Consider the following 6,000-nt stretch of genomic DNA (forward strand, 5'->3'; position numbering starts at 1 on the left):
CGGGACTTTGTAGCTGATGCTGAGTATCTTACCAGCCTCCCTCCCACCACCTTGCCATCCTCTCTCCCCCTCAGACTAGGTCTTGGAGGACTCCACCAGCGCTCCCCAGAGCCCAGCACAGTGCCCCCTAGGCGGTAATGAAACGGAGCTGGGCCTTTGGAAGAAGCGGTGCCTTAACCTAGCGTCTCCCAGTACGTCCACTCGAGGATAAGAATCCTCTGTGCTGGCTCACACAGGCGTCCTACCTATGGGACTGAGGCAAGCAAGGCCCAGAGTAGTCAGATCAGCCGTAGGCACTTTTCCTAAATGGACTTGACCTCAGACCCTTTCAAATGCTTATTAACAACACCCCAGGCCATGAATGTACTGGGGAGGACAGAGACCCTTGTCTCCTGGGAGAAGGTCCCCAGGGACCCATCCAAGGCCAGATTCAGGCCCTGAATGCACCTGCTCTCAGGCGCTGTCTGCGCCCCTCCTACCCACCTGGCTTTCAGCAGCGGTTTCAAGTGTGGGGATTCCTACCCTTGGAAGGAGGAGGACTGGGGGGATCTCGGGTCAGCCCATTGGTGTGGCGTCCCCTGGGCCAGCAAAGCCTGCCTCAAAAGCCATCTCTTCCCTGGACACTGGCCCCATCCTCTAGGGCACAGTCCGCAGCAGTCACTGCTCTAAAAAATGCAAGGTCACAAAACACATCAGGGGTAGGAATGACACTGATCTGACAAAAAGATTCTTCTCTTTCAAGTGGCTCTTTGGGACTTTCAAGTGTTGTTTACTAGTCATTACGCAACTGAGTGAGGAGTGACAAATTTGAAAACCTCAAAACAGCTCTGGTTAGACGTCACTGCCTGCTGAATATACTGCCTTCCACAGGCGGCTCCAAGATGCACCAAGTCAGTCAACGGCAAACTGCGCCTGGACCTGTAAAAATATGATGTGCATGGAGTATTTTAGGGAGACTTATTTAAGACAGAGGATCCTCTATGTGAAAGTCAATGAGTGAACATTTTATTTGCCAGGCAGTGTTCAGGAAGACGTATCTTGTGTAAAACAGTGGAGTCAAATGGAATTATGAGTGTCTGTCTCCTACATACAAACCCCTTGATTGGATGGCAGCTTCACTGTTCAATGATGGCTTTCACTCTCAAGGCTGCCTTGTGCCACAAGGGGGCTGCAGGAGCTCCAACACTTGACTCTCAGTTCCTGCAAGGAGGAAGGTGCAAAGGGTCAAGGGGCCCCCTTAAGAGAGAAGCCCCACCCAGCAACCCATACCATCATGGGAGGCAGGAGTGGAGATTTCAGTCTTGGCCCTCACCAACTATCTGAGGGCTGATGACCAAGGGAGAGGGGACCAGCGCATATTGGGGAGGCCACCAGCAACTTCTGCCACAGCATCTAAGGCTTGTCTCTCCAGGAGCCTGGAGGGGAATGGTTCTATGCTTGACGTCAGCCCTCAGCCGCCCTGGGCCATCCTGTCATCCAGAGGCAGAGCCAAGAGGCCTGAAGTCAGGGAGGCTCTGGAGGTGAGACAGGCTTTAAAAGGGGCAGAAGCTGAGTGGCAGTGAGACGGTGGGTGAGGGAGAGGACAGACGTAGGCAGGGGGTGGCTGCCAGGGTCAGGTGCCCCAGGAACTTCAGGGCCAGCATGGGCCCGGGGAGGGGGGGTGATGTCCTGCCCCACTAGCAGCTTCAGGCCGGCCTGTGACTGCCTACCTGGCCTCTGTCACCTTGTCCTGAGAGCATGCAAGGCCACTGAAAACTGCAAAGATGTAAAGACGTTCTTCCCAAGGAAGGCACCAAAACTTCACAACAACCCCTGTGGAAGGCAGACAACTATTATCATTCCATTTTACAGATGTGACAACTTGCTCAGTGATGCTCCACTCCCAGAGGCCATGTCGGGGTGTTGAGCCCTGGAGTTCTGGGCAGTGGCTCCCAAAGTGAATGCCCCAGGTCACAGGACTGACAGGCTGTCTGACCCGGAAGCCCACATTTCTGTCCAGCAGACCTGGCAGGGGTGGGGAGGGGAGGTCAGGTCTTCGACCGCTGGGGAGGCAGGGAGGGGCCCACTGAGTCCCCACCTTGTGCTGGAGAGCCTTCTTAGAAGTGTCCTTCTGGGGGTGCCTGGGTGGCTCAGTGGGTTAAAGCCTCTGCCTTCGGCTCAGGTTATGATCTCGGGGTCCTGGGATCAAGCCTCACATCGAGCCCCGAATGGGGCTCTCTGCTCAGCAGGGAGCCTGCTTCCTCCTCTCTCTCTCTCTCTCTGCCTGCCTCTCTGCCTACTTGTGATCTCTGTTTGTCAAATAAATAAATTAATAAGAAGTGTTCTTCTGGGGCTATGGTCACGTGTTTTGGGCATCTTGACACGCTGACGGTCACTAAGCTGATGGATAGCTCAGGATCCATAGAAGGCTTCTGCCCCCTCGCCCCTCGCCCCCCGAGGGTGAGGAGGGAAGAGGACAAGCGTAGGGTTTGGCTGAATTGAAGAGTCTTGGGGATGCAGGATGTGAAATCAGCCTAGTTTCTTTGTATTTCTGTGAGTTTGACTGCGTCTGGGACAGATCTGAGACCCTGTAGGTCACTCACCTCTTGGTCTGTGTGTGATGGGGGCGGTGGGTGGAGGAATGAGGGGACTGAGGGTCTCTTCACTCTGCTTTCTGCTGTCTCTGATCAGAGTCCTTTCTAGAAGCCGCGCTTCCTCTGGGTACCCTCTGCCCCCCCTCCTAGGAGCAGAATGTAAAGACCAGCACCTTTCCCACTCCCACTGACCAGGAAAGGCAGTCTATTCTTGACATTTGATATCTATTTTTAAAAAATAACTTTGTCAAGTCATATTTCACATGTTGTCTCCTGCACTCATTTCCAGTCAACTCAATGACTTTTTAGTAAATTCACCCGGTTGTGTAGTCATCGCTAATGACTTCGGTGTCCACTACCAGGATAAGATCCCTAACGCCTCCTTTCTCCCTGCCCCAGGCAAGCACTCATCCATTTTCTGTCTCTATAGACGTGTCTTTTCCGGATATTTCACATAAATCAACCATACTGTGTACTGTCTCTTGTGTCTGGCTTCTTTCCCAGTGTGGAACGTTTTCGAGGCTTCTCCACAGCCTAGCCATGGGTCTGCGCACAGTGGCTAGACCACATTCTGCCTATCCGTCCACCAGGGGATGGATATCTAGGTGTTTCCGATTTGGGGCGCCTTTGAATAAGGCTGCTGAGAACCCGTGTGTGTAGCTACTTTGGATCCGTTATTTCCATCCTCGCAATCCTGAGTCGTGGGTCTTATCACCCTGAGGATCATGGACAATCAGTAAGAGTCCAAGGGCTCACAGCCACTACACTTTTTATCAGTTCCCCAAAGTCCCTTTTTTCACATTTTCTGTTTCTGAAACCAGGATGCATCTTGTAGTCAATGACTTGTCAAGCTACTTGACCGCGTTTCCCCCTTTCTCAGCCCCGGGCGAAATACTAGTATTTCACCATCGAGGGCATCTTACATTTGTCAGATACGACATTTAGGTTCACGCTTGGTGAGTCAGGATTCATGGTTGCCAGTGACGGGCTCTGGGCAGTGGCCAGCTGGGCAGAAATCCAGCTCAGAGGGCATTTACTGGCACGGTGGTGGAAAGGGATCTGGGAACAGGTCATTGGCCTGGAGGAAGAGCTGCCCGCCCTTGGAAGTGGGAGTGGACACCCTTAGGTTTCTGCGGATCTCTCTTCTCTGCTGGCTGTGTGTGGATCCCAGGAAATGACTCTAATTGGCCCTGCCTGACTTACCTGTCCACCTCTGGTCCAATCGGGGGAGCCTGAGGAGTGGGGTACTGCTACGGTCCAGGCTAGGCGGATATGCCATGGCTTGTGGTGGGAAGGTAGGTTAGGAGAAGAAGGTGGGTGGAGCATGTGAGCAGTGTGCCACCCCCATTGCTTCCATAGGCTACGACCCTAAGGCGCCCCTCGGTGTCACTGTAGATCTTTCCGACTAAGGGGTCTTTGGAAAGACTATCTGAAGCTTATGGTTCATTCCTTCTGTCGTGAGATAATGTTGGAAAGAGGAAAATTATACCTCCAAGAGCTATGTTGTTTGAAGGATTTAATAAAGCAATGAAATATGCATGTAATAGACTAGGTGTAATTATGTTTAAGCTTCTCATCAAGGAAAGATTTGTTTGCAGACAGTTATCTAATAGAAACAGGAAAGAATCTTTTAGGATTTGCCATGTTGAATTTAAGTCCCAAAGTATTGGCTTCTGTGTAGCTGTCTCTTTGAACTATGTACCGTCTCTTCAGCATCTCTGCGAAGTGCCTAGCACTCTCCCGCTTCTGCCCTTGGCCTCTCTTTCCTTGATCTGAACTGCCTAAACCCCTTTGCTGAGGATCCAAATCCCACCTTTGATTTAATATCTCTGCCTTTACAGGAGTCTCCCCATAGTTCCATCTGAAGGCACTCTCCCCCCCGCCCCAGCTTCCCACAGCCCCCCCGGGCCCGCTCTGGTGTGAGTATCCTGTTCTAAGTAGCAGGATATTTTCCTGAATATTGATTGTTTTTTTCCTGCCAGTGTTTTTATGGTCCCATTTTAGGGAAGTAGCCGGGCTCTCCTGTACCCTTGGCTCAGGGACGGTGAAGTCACAGGGCTTGAGACTCTCACTTCCAGGGTTATTCGGGTCCAGGCTAAGCTGTTGTATATGTGCTGCCGAAACAAGCACAAGGCTAAGCTCTTGTAACAAAGAAACACCCATACAGTCATTCAAAACAGAAGTTTCTGTCTGTGTCCTGTACCAATGCCAAGGGGGGCAGAGTGGCTCAAGACAGGTCATCCAGGGACCTGGGCTGCCAAGATGCCATTGTCCCTCCATCCCCTAGATGATCATCCGAATTTGCAGCTGGGACCTCAGCTCTCGAGAAGGGAAGCATTTAGAAGAGGAGGTGCCCAAGGCTGGGACACAAGGCACCATTGCTTCTGCTCCCGTTGCGTTGTCTGTAATGAATGCCAGCAAACATGGCCTCCACGGGTGCTAACCTGAACTCCGTGACCGGAGAGGAGGAAGGTTGAGGGGGGCCTAAATAGCAAGTTACCCCTTCCTCCTTTCTGGCGTTAGCATTCTCAGAGCTGGTGTCATTGAGGAGGCTATGCTGGGTGCCCAGCAGATGGGGAGACCCAGAGGACAGGGTCTGGGGACAGAACGGGGTTCCTGCTCCAGTTATCTGTTCCTGCAGAATAAACACCCCAGACCTTAGTATTCAATAATGACACAGCTGACAGTGCTTGCAAATATGCTATTGGGGCCGTGCTGGGTGGGGACAGCTGGGTCCCCCTCTGCGGTGTCAGCTCAGGACTGGACTCAATGGCTGGTGGCTGGAATCACCACCGCCGCTCTGTCACACGCACACGGGGCGTTGGTTGGGACCGCCCTGGCACCAGGGGCCAAACACCTCCACCAGGCCTTTCTACATGGCTGCTGGAGCTTCTCCTAGCCTGGGGCTCGGGCCTTGGGAGCAGGCCTGCGGTGGGGGGGGGGGGGGCTGCACTGAAGCAATCGCCTGTTCCAATGTCACCTTGGAATCCCATAGCTTCTCTCCTGCCACATCTGTTCAGCACAAGCCATGTGCTGAGGATGGTCCGTGCTCAAATCTCTACTTTTGATTGGGGGGGGGGCGTCGAAAAATCTGTGGGCATATTTCAAAGCCACTGCAACTCCATGGAGCCTACTTGCTCTCAGCGCCTAGGAAGGGACAGTATTTTGGGGGCTGGCTGCTTGGAACACAGGGGGAGACAGGTCCTAGACATGGGAGTCCACTGCACCCGAGAACCCCAACTTCTTTTCCTTCTTTCTTTCTTCCTCCCTCCGTCCCTCCCTTCTCTCTCTCTCTCTTCCTTTTTTCTTTATATTCATGCAAAACCTGTACACCAATGCTCATGGGAACCTTCATATGCACAGATCAACGACCCAGCTGATTGGCCCCTAGAGCCCTGCTCAGCAGATGTGATGGAGGCTGTCACAG

This window comes from Mustela nivalis, assembly GCF_964662115.1.
Source record: "Mustela nivalis genome assembly, chromosome: 16".
In the NCBI taxonomy this organism is placed as follows: Eukaryota; Metazoa; Chordata; class Mammalia; order Carnivora; family Mustelidae; genus Mustela; species Mustela nivalis.